The following is a 16,072-nucleotide window of genomic DNA, read 5'->3' on the forward strand; positions in this document are numbered from 1 at the left end:
CCAAATGTCTGTACTGGCAATAAAAAGAAAAAGTTTCCAATTTAAATAGCTAGAGAATAAAAACAATTTGCCAGTAATGTGAAAAAACCTACAGCACCTGGTGTTCCCATGTGGTCTCCCACCCAAGTACTAAACAGGTCCAACGCTGCTTAGCTTCCAAGATCAGACGAGATTGGGCCTATTCAACGTGGTATGGCTGTAGGTGACATACAGGCACTTTTTTGCTCTCTTCTACTTCTATCACCAGGTAAGCTAATAAAAAAGTTTCCTAACTGTATTGGCTTACTGAAAAAAATTATGTGTTGGTAATGTAAAAAGACCTACAGGACATGATATTAGCAGGGGGTCTTAAATTAAACTACTAAAGAGGCTCAACACTGTTTAGCTGCCAAAAGCAGTTGGAATTGGGCCTAAACAGTGTGGTAAGTCTTTAGGTGATGGCTATTGTGTCTGTTTGACTTCTTCCAAATGTCTGTACTGGCAATAAAAAGTAAACGTTTCCAATTTAAATAGCTAGAGAATAAAAACAATTTGCCAGTAATGTGAAAAAACCTACAGCACCTGGTGTTCCCATGTGGTCTCCCACCCAAGTACTAACCAGGCCCAACACTGCTTAGCTTCCAAGATCAGGACTATCCAATGTGGTATGGCTGTAGTAAGATACAGGCACTTTTTTGCCCTCTTCTACTTCTATCACCAGGTAAGCTAATAAAAAAGTTTCCTAACTGTGTTGGCTTACTGAAAAAAATTATGTGTTGGTAATGTAAAAAGACCTACAGGACATGATATTAGCAGGGGGTCTTAAATTAAACTACTAAAGAGGCTCAACACTGTTTAGCTGTCAAAAGCAGTTGGAATTGGGCCTAAACAGTGTGGTAAGTCTTTAGGTGATGGCTATTGTGTCTGTTTGACTTCTTCCAAATGTCTGTACTGGCAATAAAAAGTAAACGTTTCCAATTTAAATAGCTAGAGAATAAAAACAATTTGCCAGTAATGTGAAAAAACCTACAGCACCTGGTGTTCCCATGTGGTCTCCCACCCAAGTACTAACCAGGCCCAACATTGCTTAGCTTCCAAGATCAGACGAGATTGGGACTATCCAATGTGGTATGGCTGTAGTAAAATGCAGGCACTTTTTTGCCTTCTTCTACTTCTATCACCAGGTAAGCTAATAAAAAAGTTTCCTAACTGTATTGGCTTACTGAAAAAAATCATGTGTTGGTAATGTAAAAAGACCTACAGGACATGATATTAGCAGGGGGTCTTAAATTAAACTACTAAAGAGGCTCAACATTGTTTAGCTGCCAAAAGCAGTTGGAATTGGGCCTAAACAGTGTGGTAAGTCATTAGGTGATGGCTATTGTGTCTGTTTGACCTCTTCCAAATGTTTGTACTGGCAATAAAAAGAAAAAGTTTCCAATTTAAATAGCTAGAGAATAAAAACAATTTGCCAGTAATGTGAAAAAACCAACAGCACCTGGTGTTCCCATGTGGTCTCCCACCGAAGTACTAACCAGGCCCAACACTGCTTAGCTTCCAAGATCAGATGAGATTGGGCCTATCCAATGTGGTATGGCTGTAGATTAGATACAGGCACTTTTTTGCTCTCTTCTACTTCTATCACCATGTAAGCTAATAAAAAAGTTTCCTAACTGTATTGGCTTACTGCAAAAAATCATGTGTTGGTAATGTAAAAAGACCTACAGGACATGATATTAGCAGGGATCCTTAAATTAAACTACTAAAGAGGCTCAACACTGTTTAGCTGCCAAAAGCAGTTGGAATTGGGCCTAAACAGTGTGGTAAGTCTTTAGGTGATGGCTATTGTGTCTGTTTGACCTCTTCCAAATGTCTGTGCTGGCAATAAAAAGAAAAAGTTTCCAATTTAAATAGCTAGAGAATAAAAACAATTTGCCAGTAATGTGAAAAAACCTACAGCACCTGGTGTTCCCATGTGGTCTCCCACCCAAGTACTAAACAGGTCCAACACTGCTTAGCTTCCAAGATCAGACGAGATTGGGCCTATCCAATGTGGTATGGCTGTAGGTGAGATACAGGCACTTTTTTGCCCTTTTCTACTTCTATCACCAGGTAAGCTAATAAAAAAGTTTCCTAACTGTATTGGCTTACTGAAAAAAATCATGTGTTGGTAATGTAAAAAGACCTACAGGACATGTTATTAGCAGGGGGTCTTAAATTAAACTACTAAAGAGGCTCAACACTTTTTAGCTGCCAAATGCAGTTGGAATTGGGCCTAAACAGTATGGTAAGTCTTTAGGTGATGGCTATTGTGTCTGTTTGACCTCTTCCAAATGTCAGTGCTGGCAATAAAAATATTTTTTTTTCCAATTTAAATAGCTAGAGAATAAAAACAATTTGCCAGTAATGTGAAAAAACCTACAGCACCTAGTGTTCCCATCTGGTCTCCCACCCAAGTAATAACCAGGCCCAACACTGCTTAGCTTCCAAGATCAGACGAGATTGGGCCTATCCAATGTGGTATGGCTGCAGGTGAGATACAGGCACTTTTTTGCCCTCTTCTACTTCTATCACAAGGTAAGCTAATACAAAAGTTTCCTAACTGTATTGGCTTACTAAAAAAAATCATATGTTGGTAATGTAAAAAGACCTACAGGACATGATATTAGCAGGGGGTCTTAAATTAAACTACTAAAGAGGCTCAACACTGTTTAGCTGCCGAAAGCAGTTGGAATTGGGCCTAAACAGTATGGTAAGTCTTTAGGTGATGGCTATTGTGTCTGTTTGACCTCTTCCAAATGTCTGTGCTGGCAATAAAAAGAAAAAGTTTCCAATTTAAATAGCTAGAGAATAAAAACAATTTGCCAGTAATATGAAAAAACCTACAGCACCTGGTGTTCCCATGTGGTCTCCCATCCTAGTACTAACCAGGCCCAACACTTCTCTGCTTCCAAGATCAGGGCCTATCCAATGTGGTATGGCTGTAAGTGAGATACAAGCACTTTTTTGCCCTCTTCTACTTCTATCACCAGGTAAGCTAATAAAAAAGTTTCCTAACTGTATTGGCTTACTGAAAAAAAATCATGTGTTGGTAATGTAAAAAGACCTACAGGACATGATATTAGCAGGTGGTCTTAAATTAAACTACTACAGAGGCTCAACACTGTTTAGCTGCCAAAAGCAGATGGAATTGAGCCTAAACAGTTTGGTAAGTCTTTAGGTGATGGCTATTGTGTCTGTTTGACCTCTTCCAAATGTCAGTGCTGGCAATAAAAAGAAAAAGTTTCCAATTTAAATAGCTAGAGAATAAAAACAATTTGCCAGTAATGTGAAAAAACCCACAGAACCTGGTGTTCCCATGTGGTCTCCCACCCAAGTACTAACCAGGCCCAACACTGCTTAGCTTCCAAGATCAGACGAGATTGGGCCTATCCAATGTAGTATGGCTGTAGGTGAGATACAGGCACTTTTTTGCCCTCTTCTACTTCTATCACCAAGTAAGCTAATAAAAAAGTTTCCTAACTGTATTGGCTTACTGAAAAAAATCATGTGTTGGTAATGTAAAAAGACCTACAGGACATGATATTAGCAGGTGGTCTTAAATTAAACTACTAAAGAGGCTCAACACTGTTTAGCTGCCAAAAGCAGATGGAATTGAGCCTAAACAGTTTGGTAAGTCTTTAGGTGATGGCTATTGTGTCTGTTTGACCTCTTCCAAATGTCTGTGCTGGCAATAAAAAGAAAAAGTTTCCAATTTAAATAGCTAGAGAATAAAAACAATTTGCCAGTAATCTGAAAAAACCTACAGCACCTGGTGTTCCCATGTGGTCTCCCACCCAAGTACTAACCAGGCCCAACACTGCTTAGCTTCCAAGATCAGACGAGATTGGGCCTATCCAATGTGGTATGGCTGTAGGTGAGATACAGGCACTTTTTTGCCCTCTTCTACTTCTATCACCAGGTAAGCTAATACAAAAGTTTCCTAACTGTATTGGCTAACTGAAAAAAATCATGTGTTGGTAATGTAAAAGGATCTACAGGACATGATATTAGCAGGGGGTCTTAAATTAAACTACTAAAGAGGCTCAACACTGTTTAGCTGCCAAAAGCAGTTGGAATTGGGCCTAAACAGTGTGGTAAGTCTTTAGGTGATGGCTATTGTGTCTGTTTGACCTCTTCCAAATGTCTGTACTGGCAATAAAAAGAAAAAGTTTCCAATTTAAATAGCTAGAGAATAAAAACAATTTGCCAGTAATGTGAAAAAACCTACAGCACCTGGTGTTCCCATGAGGTCTCCCACCCAAGTACTAACCAGGCCCAACACTGCTTAGCTTCCAAGATCAGACGAGATTGGGCCTATCCAATGTGGTATGGCTGTAGGTGAGATACAGGCACTTTTTTGCCCTCTTCTACTTCTATCACCAGGTAAGCTAATAAAAAAGTTTCCTAACTGTATTGGCTTACTGAAAAAAAATCATGTGTTGGTAATGTAAAAAGACCTACAGGACATGTTATTAGCAGGGGGTCTTAAATTAAACTACTAAAGAGGCTCAACACTGTTTAGCTGCCAAATGCAGTTGGAATTAGGCCTAAACAGTATGGTAAGTCTTTAGGTGATGGCTATTGTGTCTGTTTGACCTCTTCCAAATGTCAGTGCTGGCAATAAAAAGAAAATTTTTCCAATTTAAATAGCTAGAGAATAAAAACAATTTGCCAGTAATGTGAAAAAACCTACAGCACCTGGAGTTCCCATGTGGTCTCCCACCCAAGTACTAACCAGGCCCAACACTGCTTAGCTTCCAAGATCAGACGAGATTGGGCCTATCCAATGTGGTATTGCTGTAGGTGAGATACAGGCACTTTTTTGCCCTCTTCTACTTCTATCACCAGGTAAGCTAATACAAAAGTTTCCTAACTGTATTGGCTTACTAAAAAAAATCATGTGTTGGTAATGTAAAAAGACCTACAGGACATGATATTAGCAGGGGGTCTTAAATTAAACTACTAAAGAGGCTCAACACTGTTTAGCTGCCAAAAGCAGTTGGAATTGGGCCTAAACAGTGTGGTAAGTCTTTAGGTGATGGCTATTGTGTCTGTTTGACCTCTTCCAAATGTCTGTGCTGGCAATAAAAAGAAAAAGTTTCCAATTTAAATAGCTAGAGAATAAAAACAATTTGCCAGTAATATGAAAAAACCTACAGCACCTGGTGTTCCCATGTGGTCTCCCATCCTAGTACTAACCAGGCCCAACACTTCTCTGCTTCCAAGATCAGGGCCTATCCAATGTGGTATGGCTGTAAGTGAGATACAAGCACTTTTTTGCCCTCTTCTACTTCTATCACCAGGTAAGCTAATAAAAAAGTTTCCGAACTGTATTGGCTTACTGAAAAAAAATCATGTGTTGGTAATGTAAAAAGACCTACAGGACATGATATTAGCAGGTGGTCTTAAATTAAACTACTAAAGAGGCTCAACACTGTTTTGCTGCCAAAAGCAGATGGAATTGAGCCTAAACAGTTTGGTAAGTCTTTAGGTGATGGCTATTGTGTCTGTTTGACCTCTTCCAAATGTCAGTGCTGGCAATAAAAAGAAAAAGTTTCCAATTTAAATAGCTAGAGAATAAAAACAATTTGCCAGTAATGTGAAAAAACCCACAGAACCTGGTGTTCCCATGTGGTCTCCCACCCAAGTACTAACCAGGCCCAACACTGCTTAGCTTCCAAGATCAGACGAGATTGGGCCTATCCAATGTGGTATGGCTGTAGGTGAGATACAGGCACTTTTTTGCCCTCTTCTACTTCTATCACCAAGTAAGCTAATAAAAAAGTTTCCTAACTGTATTGGCTTACTGAAAAAAATCATGTGTTGGTAATGTAAAAAGACCTACAGGACATGATATTAGCAGGTGGTCTTAAATTAAACTACTAAAGAGGCTCAACACTGTTTAGCTGCCAAAAGCAGATGGAATTGAGCCTAAACAGTTTGGTAAGTCTTTAGGTGATGGCTATTGTGTCTGTTTGACCTCTTCCAAATGTCTGTGCTGGCAATAAAAAGAAAAAGTTTCCAATTTAAATAGCTAGAGAATAAAAACAATTTGCCAGTAATGTGAAAAAACCTACAGCACCTGGTGTTCCCATGTGGTCTCCCACCCAAGTACTAACCAGGCCCAACACTGCTTAGCTTCCAAGATCAGACGAGATTGGGCCTATCCAATGTGGTATGGCTGTAGGTGAGATACAGGCACTTTTTTGCCCTCTTCTACTTCTATCACCAGGTAAGCTAATACAAAAGTTTCCTAACTGTATTGGCTAACTGAAAAAAATCATGTGTTGGTAATGTAAAAGGACCTACAGGACATGATATTAGCAGGGGGTCTTAAATTAAACTACTAAAGAGGCTCAACACTGTTTAGCTGCCAAAAGCAGTTGGAATTGGGCCTAAACAGTGTGGTAAGTCTTTAGGTGATGGCTATTGTGTCTGTTTGACCTCTTCCAAATGTCTGTACTGGCAATAAAAAGAAAAAGTTTCCAATTTAAATAGCTAGAGAATAAAAACAATTTGCCAGTAATGTGAAAAAACCTACAGCACCTGGTGTTCCCATGTGGTCTCCCACCCAAGTACTAACCAGGCCCAACACTGCTTAGCTTCCAAGATCAGACGAGATTGGGCCTATCCAATGTGGTATGGCTGTAGGTGAGATATAGGCACTTTTTTGCCCTCTTCTACTTCTATCACCAGGTAAGCTAATAAAAAAGTTTCCTAACTGTATTGGCTTACTGAAAAAAATCATGTGTTGGTAATGTAAAAAGACCTACAGGACATGTTATTAGCAGGGGGTCTTAAATTAAACTACTAAAGAGGCTCAACACTGTTTAGCTGCCAAATGCAGTTGGAATTGGGCCTAAACAGTATGGTAAGTCTTTAGGTGATGGCTATTGTGTCTGTTTGACCTCTTCCAAATGTCAGTGCTGGCAATAAAAAGAAATTTTTTCCAATTTAAATAGCTAGAGAATAAAAACAATTTGCCAGTAATGTGAAAAAACCTACAGCACCTGGTGTTCCCATGTGGTCTCCCACCAAAGTACTAACCAGGCCCAACACTGCTTAGCTTCCAAGATCAGACGAGATTGGGCCTATCCAATGTGGTATTGCTGTAGGTGAAATACAGGCACTTTTTTGCCCTCTTCTACTTCTATCACCAGGTAAGCTAATACAAAAGTTTCCTAACTGTATTGGCTTACTGAAAAAAATCATGTGTTGGTAATGTAAAAAGACCTACAGGACATGATATTAGCAGGGGGTCTTAAATTAAACTACTAAAGAGGCTCAACACTGTTTAGCTGCCAAAAGCAGTTGGAATTGGGCCTAAACAGTGTGGTAAGTCTTTAGGTGATGGCTATTGTGTCTGTTTGACCTCTTCCAAATGTTTGTACTGGCAATAAAAAGAAAAAGTTTCCAATTTAAATAGCTAGAGAATAAAAACAATTTGCCAGTAATGTGAAAAAACCTACAGCACCTGGTGTTCCCATGTGGTCTCCCACCCAAGTACTAAACAGGCCCAACACTGCTTAGCTTCCAAGATCAGACGAGATTGGGCCTATCCAATGTGGTATGGCTGTAGGTGAGATACAGGCACTTTTTTGCCCTCTTCTACTTCTATCACCAGGTAAGCTAATAAAAAAGTTTCCTAACTGTATTGGCTTACTGAAAAAAATTATGTGTTGGTAATGTAAAAAGACTTACAGGACATGATATTAGCAGGGGGTCTTAAATTAAACTACTAAAGAGGCTCAACACTGTTTAGCTGCCAAAAGCAGTTGGAATTGGGCCTAATCAGTGTGGTACGTCTTTAGGTGATGGCTATTGTGTCTGTTTGACTTCTTCCAAATGTCTGTACTGGCAATAAAAAGAAAAAGTTTCCAATTTAAATAGCTAGAGAATAAAAACAATTTGCCAGTAATGTGAAAAAACCTACAGCACCTGGTGTTCCCATGTGGTCTCCCACCCAAGTACTAAACAGGCCCAACACTGCTTAGCTTCCAAGATCAGGCCTATCCAATGTGGTATGGCTGTAGGTGAGATACAGGCACTTTTTTGCCCTCTTCTACTTCTATCACCAGGTAAGCTAATAAAAAAGTTTCCTAACTGAATTGGCTTACTGAAAAAAATTATGTGTTGGTAATGTAAAAAGACCTACAGGACATGATATTAGCAGGGGGTCTTAAATTAAACTACTAAAGAGGCTCAACACTGTTTAGCTGCCAAAAGCAGTCGGAATTGGTCCTAAACAGTGTGGTAAGTCTTTAGGTGATGGCTATTGTGTCTGTTTGACTTCTTCCAAATGTCTGTACTGGCAATAAAAAGTAAACGTTTCCAATTTAAATAGCTAGAGAATAAAAACAATTTGCCAGTAATGTGAAAAAACCTACAGCACCTGGTGTTCCCATGTGGTCTCCCACCCAGGTACTAACCAGGCCCAACACTGCTTAGCTTCCATGATCAGACGAGACTGGGCCTATCCAATGTGGTATGGCTGTAGGTGAGATACAGGCACTTTTTTGCCCTCTTCTACTTCTATCACCAGGTAAGCTAATAAAAAAGTTTCCTAACTGTATTGGCTTACTGAAAAAAATCATGTGTTGGTAATGTAAAAAGACCTACAGGACATGATATTAGCAGGGGGTCTTAAATTAAACTACTAAAGAGGCTCAACACTGTTTAGCTGCCAAAAGCAGTTGGAATTGGGCCTAAACAGTGTGGTAAGTCTTTAGGTGATGGCTATTGTGTCTGTTTGACCTCTTCCAAATGTCTGTACTGGCAATAAAAAGAAAAAGTTTCCAATTTAACCTACTAGAGAATAAAAACAATTTGCCAGTAATGTGAAAAAATCTACAGCACCTGGTGTTCCCATGTGGTCTCCCACCCAAGTACTAACCAGGCCCAACACTGCTTAGCTTCCAAGATCAGACAAGATTGGGCCTATCAAATGTGGTATGGCTGTAGGTGAGAGACAGGCACTTTTTTGCCCTCTTCTACTTCTATCACCAGGTAAGCTAATAAAAAAGTTTCCTAACTGAATTGGCTTACTGAAAAAAATTATGTGTTGGTAATGTAAAAAGACCTACAGGACATGATATTAGCAGGGGGTCTTAAATTAAACTACTAAAGAGGCTCAACACTGTTTAGCTGTCAAAAGCAGTTGGAATTGGGCCTAAACAGTGTGGTAAGTCTTTAGGTGATGGCTATTGTGTCTGTTTGACTTCTTCCAAATGTCTGTACTGGCAATAAAAAGTAAACGTTTCCAATTTAAATAGCTAGAGAATAAAAACAATTTGCCAGTAATGTGAAAAAACCTACAGCACCTGGTGTTCCCATGTGGTCTCCCACCCAAGTACTAACCAGGCCCAACATTGCTTAGCTTCCAAGATCAGACGAGATTGGGACTATCCAATGTGGTATGGCTGTAGTAAAATGCAGGCACTTTTTTGCCTTCTTCTACTTCTATCACCAGGTAAGCTAATAAAAAAGTTTCCTAACTGTATTGGCTTACTGAAAAAAATCATGTGTTGGTAATGTAAAAAGACCTACAGGACATGATATTAGCAGGGGGTCTTAAATTAAACTACTAAAGAGGCTCAACATTGTTTAGCTGCCAAAAGCAGTTGGAATTGGGCCTAAACAGTGTGGTAAGTCATTAGGTGATGGCTATTGTGTCTGTTTGACCTCTTCCAAATGTTTGTACTGGCAATAAAAAGAAAAAGTTTCCAATTTAAATAGCTAGAGAATAAAAACAATTTGCCAGTAATGTGAAAAAACCAACAGCACCTGGTGTTCCCATGTGGTCTCCCACCGAAGTACTAACCAGGCCCAACACTGCTTAGCTTCCAAGATCAGATGAGATTGGGCCTATCCAATGTGGTATGGCTGTAGATTAGATACAGGCACTTTTTTGCTCTCTTCTACTTCTATCACCATGTAAGCTAATAAAAAAGTTTCCTAACTGTATTGGCTTACTGCAAAAAATCATGTGTTGGTAATGTAAAAAGACCTACAGGACATGATATTAGCAGGGATCCTTAAATTAAACTACTAAAGAGGCTCAACACTGTTTAGCTGCCAAAAGCAGTTGGAATTGGGCCTAAACAGTGTGGTAAGTCTTTAGGTGATGGCTATTGTGTCTGTTTGACCTCTTCCAAATGTCTGTGCTGGCAATAAAAAGAAAAAGTTTCCAATTTAAATAGCTAGAGAATAAAAACAATTTGCCAGTAATGTGAAAAAACCTACAGCACCTGGTGTTCCCATGTGGTCTCCCACCCAAGTACTAAACAGGTCCAACACTGCTTAGCTTCCAAGATCAGACGAGATTGGGCCTATCCAATGTGGTATGGCTGTAGGTGAGATACAGGCACTTTTTTGCCCTTTTCTACTTCTATCACCAGGTAAGCTAATAAAAAAGTTTCCTAACTGTATTGGCTTACTGAAAAAAATCATGTGTTGGTAATGTAAAAAGACCTACAGGACATGTTATTAGCAGGGGGTCTTAAATTAAACTACTAAAGAGGCTCAACACTTTTTAGCTGCCAAATGCAGTTGGAATTGGGCCTAAACAGTATGGTAAGTCTTTAGGTGATGGCTATTGTGTCTGTTTGACCTCTTCCAAATGTCAGTGCTGGCAATAAAAATATTTTTTTTTCCAATTTAAATAGCTAGAGAATAAAAACAATTTGCCAGTAATGTGAAAAAACCTACAGCACCTAGTGTTCCCATCTGGTCTCCCACCCAAGTAATAACCAGGCCCAACACTGCTTAGCTTCCAAGATCAGACGAGATTGGGCCTATCCAATGTGGTATGGCTGCAGGTGAGATACAGGCACTTTTTTGCCCTCTTCTACTTCTATCACAAGGTAAGCTAATACAAAAGTTTCCTAACTGTATTGGCTTACTAAAAAAAATCATATGTTGGTAATGTAAAAAGACCTACAGGACATGATATTAGCAGGGGGTCTTAAATTAAACTACTAAAGAGGCTCAACACTGTTTAGCTGCCGAAAGCAGTTGGAATTGGGCCTAAACAGTATGGTAAGTCTTTAGGTGATGGCTATTGTGTCTGTTTGACCTCTTCCAAATGTCTGTGCTGGCAATAAAAAGAAAAAGTTTCCAATTTAAATAGCTAGAGAATAAAAACAATTTGCCAGTAATATGAAAAAACCTACAGCACCTGGTGTTCCCATGTGGTCTCCCATCCTAGTACTAACCAGGCCCAACACTTCTCTGCTTCCAAGATCAGGGCCTATCCAATGTGGTATGGCTGTAAGTGAGATACAAGCACTTTTTTGCCCTCTTCTACTTCTATCACCAGGTAAGCTAATAAAAAAGTTTCCTAACTGTATTGGCTTACTGAAAAAAAATCATGTGTTGGTAATGTAAAAAGACCTACAGGACATGATATTAGCAGGTGGTCTTAAATTAAACTACTAAAGAGGCTCAACACTGTTTAGCTGCCAAAAGCAGATGGAATTGAGCCTAAACAGTTTGGTAAGTCTTTAGGTGATGGCTATTGTGTCTGTTTGACCTCTTCCAAATGTCAGTGCTGGCAATAAAAAGAAAAAGTTTCCAATTTAAATAGCTAGAGAATAAAAACAATTTGCCAGTAATGTGAAAAAACCCACAGAACCTGGTGTTCCCATGTGGTCTCCCACCCAAGTACTAACCAGGCCCAACACTGCTTAGCTTCCAAGATCAGACGAGATTGGGCCTATCCAATGTAGTATGGCTGTAGGTGAGATACAGGCACTTTTTTGCCCTCTTCTACTTCTATCACCAAGTAAGCTAATAAAAAAGTTTCCTAACTGTATTGGCTTACTGAAAAAAATCATGTGTTGGTAATGTAAAAAGACCTACAGGACATGATATTAGCAGGTGGTCTTAAATTAAACTACTAAAGAGGCTCAACACTGTTTAGCTGCCAAAAGCAGATGGAATTGAGCCTAAACAGTTTGGTAAGTCTTTAGGTGATGGCTATTGTGTCTGTTTGACCTCTTCCAAATGTCTGTGCTGGCAATAAAAAGAAAAAGTTTCCAATTTAAATAGCTAGAGAATAAAAACAATTTGCCAGTAATCTGAAAAAACCTACAGCACCTGGTGTTCCCATGTGGTCTCCCACCCAAGTACTAACCAGGCCCAACACTGCTTAGCTTCCAAGATCAGACGAGATTGGGCCTATCCAATGTGGTATGGCTGTAGGTGAGATACAGGCACTTTTTTGCCCTCTTCTACTTCTATCACCAGGTAAGCTAATACAAAAGTTTCCTAACTGTATTGGCTAACTGAAAAAAATCATGTGTTGGTAATGTAAAAGGATCTACAGGACATGATATTAGCAGGGGGTCTTAAATTAAACTACTAAAGAGGCTCAACACTGTTTAGCTGCCAAAAGCAGTTGGAATTGGGCCTAAACAGTGTGGTAAGTCTTTAGGTGATGGCTATTGTGTCTGTTTGACCTCTTCCAAATGTCTGTACTGGCAATAAAAAGAAAAAGTTTCCAATTTAAATAGCTAGAGAATAAAAACAATTTGCCAGTAATGTGAAAAAACCTACAGCACCTGGTGTTCCCATGAGGTCTCCCACCCAAGTACTAACCAGGCCCAACACTGCTTAGCTTCCAAGATCAGACGAGATTGGGCCTATCCAATGTGGTATGGCTGTAGGTGAGATACAGGCACTTTTTTGCCCTCTTCTACTTCTATCACCAGGTAAGCTAATAAAAAAGTTTCCTAACTGTATTGGCTTACTGAAAAAAAATCATGTGTTGGTAATGTAAAAAGACCTACAGGACATGTTATTAGCAGGGGGTCTTAAATTAAACTACTAAAGAGGCTCAACACTGTTTAGCTGCCAAATGCAGTTGGAATTAGGCCTAAACAGTATGGTAAGTCTTTAGGTGATGGCTATTGTGTCTGTTTGACCTCTTCCAAATGTCAGTGCTGGCAATAAAAAGAAAATTTTTCCAATTTAAATAGCTAGAGAATAAAAACAATTTGCCAGTAATGTGAAAAAACCTACAGCACCTGGAGTTCCCATGTGGTCTCCCACCCAAGTACTAACCAGGCCCAACACTGCTTAGCTTCCAAGATCAGACGAGATTGGGCCTATCCAATGTGGTATTGCTGTAGGTGAGATACAGGCACTTTTTTGCCCTCTTCTACTTCTATCACCAGGTAAGCTAATACAAAAGTTTCCTAACTGTATTGGCTTACTAAAAAAAATCATGTGTTGGTAATTTAAAAAGACCTACAGGACATGATATTAGCAGGGGGTCTTAAATTAAACTACTAAAGAGGCTCAACACTGTTTAGCTGCCAAAAGCAGTTGGAATTGGGCCTAAACAGTGTGGTAAGTCTTTAGGTGATGGCTATTGTGTCTGTTTGACCTCTTCCAAATGTCTGTGCTGGCAATAAAAAGAAAAAGTTTCCAATTTAAATAGCTAGAGAATAAAAACAATTTGCCAGTAATATGAAAAAACCTACAGCACCTGGTGTTCCCATGTGGTCTCCCATCCTAGTACTAACCAGGCCCAACACTTCTCTGCTTCCAAGATCAGGGCCTATCCAATGTGGTATGGCTGTAAGTGAGATACAAGCACTTTTTTGCCCTCTTCTACTTCTATCACCAGGTAAGCTAATAAAAAAGTTTCCGAACTGTATTGGCTTACTGAAAAAAAATCATGTGTTGGTAATGTAAAAAGACCTACAGGACATGATATTAGCAGGTGGTCTTAAATTAAACTACTAAAGAGGCTCAACACTGTTTTGCTGCCAAAAGCAGATGGAATTGAGCCTAAACAGTTTGGTAAGTCTTTAGGTGATGGCTATTGTGTCTGTTTGACCTCTTCCAAATGTCAGTGCTGGCAATAAAAAGAAAAAGTTTCCAATTTAAATAGCTAGAGAATAAAAACAATTTGCCAGTAATGTGAAAAAACCCACAGAACCTGGTGTTCCCATGTGGTCTCCCACCCAAGTACTAACCAGGCCCAACACTGCTTAGCTTCCAAGATCAGACGAGATTGGGCCTATCCAATGTGGTATGGCTGTAGGTGAGATACAGGCACTTTTTTGCCCTCTTCTACTTCTATCACCAAGTAAGCTAATAAAAAAGTTTCCTAACTGTATTGGCTTACTGAAAAAAATCATGTGTTGGTAATGTAAAAAGACCTACAGGACATGATATTAGCAGGTGGTCTTAAATTAAACTACTAAAGAGGCTCAACACTGTTTAGCTGCCAAAAGCAGATGGAATTGAGCCTAAACAGTTTGGTAAGTCTTTAGGTGATGGCTATTGTGTCTGTTTGACCTCTTCCAAATGTCTGTGCTGGCAATAAAAAGAAAAAGTTTCCAATTTAAATAGCTAGAGAATAAAAACAATTTGCCAGTAATGTGAAAAAACCTACAGCACCTGGTGTTCCCATGTGGTCTCCCACCCAAGTACTAACCAGGCCCAACACTGCTTAGCTTCCAAGATCAGATGAGATTGGGCCTATCCAATGTGGTATGGCTGTAGGTGAGATACAGGCACTTTTTTGCCCTCTTCTACTTCTATCACCAGGTAAGCTAATACAAAAGTTTCCTAACTGTATTGGCTAACTGAAAAAAATCATGTGTTGGTAATGTAAAAGGACCTACAGGACATGATATTAGCAGGGGGTCTTAAATTAAACTACTAAAGAGGCTCAACACTGTTTAGCTGCCAAAAGCAGTTGGAATTGGGCCTAAACAGTGTGGTAAGTCTTTAGGTGATGGCTATTGTGTCTGTTTGACCTCTTCCAAATGTCTGTACTGGCAATAAAAAGAAAAAGTTTCCAATTTAAATAGCTAGAGAATAAAAACAATTTGCCAGTAATGTGAAAAAACCTACAGCACCTGGTGTTCCCATGTGGTCTCCCACCCAAGTACTAACCAGGCCCAACACTGCTTAGCTTCCAAGATCAGACGAGATTGGGCCTATCCAATGTGGTATGGCTGTAGGTGAGATATAGGCACTTTTTTGCCCTCTTCTACTTCTATCACCAGGTAAGCTAATAAAAAAGTTTCCTAACTGTATTGGCTTACTGAAAAAAATCATGTGTTGGTAATGTAAAAAGACCTACAGGACATGTTATTAGCAGGGGGTCTTAAATTAAACTACTAAAGAGGCTCAACACTGTTTAGCTGCCAAATGCAGTTGGAATTGGGCCTAAACAGTATGGTAAGTCTTTAGGTGATGGCTATTGTGTCTGTTTGACCTCTTCCAAATGTCAGTGCTGGCAATAAAAAGAAATTTTTTCCAATTTAAATAGCTAGAGAATAAAAACAATTTGCCAGTAATGTGAAAAAACCTACAGCACCTGGTGTTCCCATGTGGTCTCCCACCAAAGTACTAACCAGGCCCAACACTGCTTAGCTTCCAAGATCAGACGAGATTGGGCCTATCCAATGTGGTATTGCTGTAGGTGAAATACAGGCACTTTTTTGCCCTCTTCTACTTCTATCACCAGGTAAGCTAATACAAAAGTTTCCTAACTGTATTGGCTTACTGAAAAAAATCATGTGTTGGTAATGTAAAAAGACCTACAGGACATGATATTAGCAGGGGGTCTTAAATTAAACTACTAAAGAGGCTCAACACTGTTTAGCTGCCAAAAGCAGTTGGAATTGGGCCTAAACAGTGTGGTAAGTCTTTAGGTGATGGCTATTGTGTCTGTTTGACCTCTTCCAAATGTTTGTACTGGCAATAAAAAGAAAAAGTTTCCAATTTAAATAGCTAGAGAATAAAAACAATTTGCCAGTAATGTGAAAAAACCTACAGCACCTGGTGTTCCCATGTGGTCTCCCACCCAAGTACTAAACAGGCCCAACACTGCTTAGCTTCCAAGATCAGACGAGATTGGGCCTATCCAATGTGGTATGGCTGTAGGTGAGATACAGGCACTTTTTTGCCCTCTTCTACTTCTATCACCAGGTAAGCTAATAAAAAAGTTTCCTAACTGTATTGGCTTACTGAAAAAAATTATGTGTTGGTAATGTAAAAAGACTTACAGGACATGATATTAGCAGGGGGT

General features: G+C 39.4%; 24 non-coding genes and 7 pseudogenes across 24 annotated transcripts; all 31 read right to left on the reverse strand.

The window, feature by feature from the left end:
- Positions 1 to 85: 85 nt before the first annotated feature.
- On the reverse strand, positions 86 to 204 carry LOC146043300 (5S ribosomal RNA). Its single transcript, XR_014464294.1, has one exon. It is a non-coding gene; the product is annotated as a 5S ribosomal RNA (ribosomal RNA).
- Positions 205 to 549: 345 nt separating this feature from the next.
- On the reverse strand, positions 550 to 658 carry LOC146044335 (5S ribosomal RNA; annotated as a pseudogene).
- A 344-nt stretch (positions 659 to 1,002) lies between these two features.
- Positions 1,003 to 1,121, reverse strand: LOC146043239 (5S ribosomal RNA). The gene has a single exon (XR_014464232.1). It is a non-coding gene; the product is annotated as a 5S ribosomal RNA (ribosomal RNA).
- A 344-nt stretch (positions 1,122 to 1,465) lies between these two features.
- Positions 1,466 to 1,584, reverse strand: LOC146043288 (5S ribosomal RNA). The gene has a single exon (XR_014464282.1). It is a non-coding gene; the product is annotated as a 5S ribosomal RNA (ribosomal RNA).
- Positions 1,585 to 1,929: 345 nt separating this feature from the next.
- LOC146043331 (5S ribosomal RNA) lies at positions 1,930 to 2,048 on the reverse strand. The gene has a single exon (XR_014464325.1). It is a non-coding gene; the product is annotated as a 5S ribosomal RNA (ribosomal RNA).
- Positions 2,049 to 2,394: 346 nt separating this feature from the next.
- LOC146044068 (5S ribosomal RNA) lies at positions 2,395 to 2,513 on the reverse strand (annotated as a pseudogene).
- An 801-nt stretch (positions 2,514 to 3,314) lies between these two features.
- LOC146043869 (5S ribosomal RNA) lies at positions 3,315 to 3,433 on the reverse strand (annotated as a pseudogene).
- Positions 3,434 to 3,778: 345 nt separating this feature from the next.
- Positions 3,779 to 3,897, reverse strand: LOC146044060 (5S ribosomal RNA). The gene has a single exon (XR_014464819.1). It is a non-coding gene; the product is annotated as a 5S ribosomal RNA (ribosomal RNA).
- Positions 3,898 to 4,242: 345 nt separating this feature from the next.
- LOC146044904 (5S ribosomal RNA) lies at positions 4,243 to 4,361 on the reverse strand. The gene has a single exon (XR_014465340.1). It is a non-coding gene; the product is annotated as a 5S ribosomal RNA (ribosomal RNA).
- Positions 4,362 to 4,707: 346 nt separating this feature from the next.
- Positions 4,708 to 4,826, reverse strand: LOC146044848 (5S ribosomal RNA). The gene has a single exon (XR_014465284.1). It is a non-coding gene; the product is annotated as a 5S ribosomal RNA (ribosomal RNA).
- An 801-nt stretch (positions 4,827 to 5,627) lies between these two features.
- On the reverse strand, positions 5,628 to 5,746 carry LOC146043613 (5S ribosomal RNA). The gene has a single exon (XR_014464604.1). It is a non-coding gene; the product is annotated as a 5S ribosomal RNA (ribosomal RNA).
- Positions 5,747 to 6,091: 345 nt separating this feature from the next.
- Positions 6,092 to 6,210, reverse strand: LOC146044073 (5S ribosomal RNA). Its single transcript, XR_014464822.1, has one exon. It is a non-coding gene; the product is annotated as a 5S ribosomal RNA (ribosomal RNA).
- A 345-nt stretch (positions 6,211 to 6,555) lies between these two features.
- On the reverse strand, positions 6,556 to 6,674 carry LOC146044086 (5S ribosomal RNA). The gene has a single exon (XR_014464824.1). It is a non-coding gene; the product is annotated as a 5S ribosomal RNA (ribosomal RNA).
- Positions 6,675 to 7,019: 345 nt separating this feature from the next.
- Positions 7,020 to 7,138, reverse strand: LOC146044901 (5S ribosomal RNA). Its single transcript, XR_014465337.1, has one exon. It is a non-coding gene; the product is annotated as a 5S ribosomal RNA (ribosomal RNA).
- A 345-nt stretch (positions 7,139 to 7,483) lies between these two features.
- On the reverse strand, positions 7,484 to 7,602 carry LOC146044813 (5S ribosomal RNA). Its single transcript, XR_014465249.1, has one exon. It is a non-coding gene; the product is annotated as a 5S ribosomal RNA (ribosomal RNA).
- A 345-nt stretch (positions 7,603 to 7,947) lies between these two features.
- Positions 7,948 to 8,056, reverse strand: LOC146044306 (5S ribosomal RNA; annotated as a pseudogene).
- Positions 8,057 to 8,401: 345 nt separating this feature from the next.
- On the reverse strand, positions 8,402 to 8,520 carry LOC146043588 (5S ribosomal RNA). Its single transcript, XR_014464580.1, has one exon. It is a non-coding gene; the product is annotated as a 5S ribosomal RNA (ribosomal RNA).
- Positions 8,521 to 8,865: 345 nt separating this feature from the next.
- On the reverse strand, positions 8,866 to 8,984 carry LOC146043863 (5S ribosomal RNA; annotated as a pseudogene).
- A 345-nt stretch (positions 8,985 to 9,329) lies between these two features.
- LOC146043240 (5S ribosomal RNA) lies at positions 9,330 to 9,448 on the reverse strand. Its single transcript, XR_014464233.1, has one exon. It is a non-coding gene; the product is annotated as a 5S ribosomal RNA (ribosomal RNA).
- Positions 9,449 to 9,792: 344 nt separating this feature from the next.
- Positions 9,793 to 9,911, reverse strand: LOC146043290 (5S ribosomal RNA). Its single transcript, XR_014464284.1, has one exon. It is a non-coding gene; the product is annotated as a 5S ribosomal RNA (ribosomal RNA).
- Positions 9,912 to 10,256: 345 nt separating this feature from the next.
- LOC146043333 (5S ribosomal RNA) lies at positions 10,257 to 10,375 on the reverse strand. The gene has a single exon (XR_014464327.1). It is a non-coding gene; the product is annotated as a 5S ribosomal RNA (ribosomal RNA).
- Positions 10,376 to 10,721: 346 nt separating this feature from the next.
- On the reverse strand, positions 10,722 to 10,840 carry LOC146044069 (5S ribosomal RNA; annotated as a pseudogene).
- Positions 10,841 to 11,641: 801 nt separating this feature from the next.
- LOC146043870 (5S ribosomal RNA) lies at positions 11,642 to 11,760 on the reverse strand (annotated as a pseudogene).
- A 345-nt stretch (positions 11,761 to 12,105) lies between these two features.
- LOC146044098 (5S ribosomal RNA) lies at positions 12,106 to 12,224 on the reverse strand. The gene has a single exon (XR_014464826.1). It is a non-coding gene; the product is annotated as a 5S ribosomal RNA (ribosomal RNA).
- Positions 12,225 to 12,569: 345 nt separating this feature from the next.
- LOC146043155 (5S ribosomal RNA) lies at positions 12,570 to 12,688 on the reverse strand. The gene has a single exon (XR_014464149.1). It is a non-coding gene; the product is annotated as a 5S ribosomal RNA (ribosomal RNA).
- Positions 12,689 to 13,034: 346 nt separating this feature from the next.
- On the reverse strand, positions 13,035 to 13,153 carry LOC146044850 (5S ribosomal RNA). The gene has a single exon (XR_014465287.1). It is a non-coding gene; the product is annotated as a 5S ribosomal RNA (ribosomal RNA).
- Positions 13,154 to 13,954: 801 nt separating this feature from the next.
- On the reverse strand, positions 13,955 to 14,073 carry LOC146043614 (5S ribosomal RNA). The gene has a single exon (XR_014464605.1). It is a non-coding gene; the product is annotated as a 5S ribosomal RNA (ribosomal RNA).
- A 345-nt stretch (positions 14,074 to 14,418) lies between these two features.
- Positions 14,419 to 14,537, reverse strand: LOC146044636 (5S ribosomal RNA). The gene has a single exon (XR_014465072.1). It is a non-coding gene; the product is annotated as a 5S ribosomal RNA (ribosomal RNA).
- A 345-nt stretch (positions 14,538 to 14,882) lies between these two features.
- Positions 14,883 to 15,001, reverse strand: LOC146044110 (5S ribosomal RNA). Its single transcript, XR_014464828.1, has one exon. It is a non-coding gene; the product is annotated as a 5S ribosomal RNA (ribosomal RNA).
- A 345-nt stretch (positions 15,002 to 15,346) lies between these two features.
- LOC146044902 (5S ribosomal RNA) lies at positions 15,347 to 15,465 on the reverse strand. The gene has a single exon (XR_014465338.1). It is a non-coding gene; the product is annotated as a 5S ribosomal RNA (ribosomal RNA).
- A 345-nt stretch (positions 15,466 to 15,810) lies between these two features.
- On the reverse strand, positions 15,811 to 15,929 carry LOC146044814 (5S ribosomal RNA). The gene has a single exon (XR_014465250.1). It is a non-coding gene; the product is annotated as a 5S ribosomal RNA (ribosomal RNA).
- Between the last annotated feature and the right edge of the window lie 143 nt (positions 15,930 to 16,072).

Source organism: Crinia signifera, chromosome 19 (genome assembly GCF_055691185.1).
Source record: "Crinia signifera chromosome 19, ASM5569118v1, whole genome shotgun sequence".
NCBI lineage: Eukaryota > Metazoa > Chordata > Amphibia > Anura > Myobatrachidae > Crinia > Crinia signifera.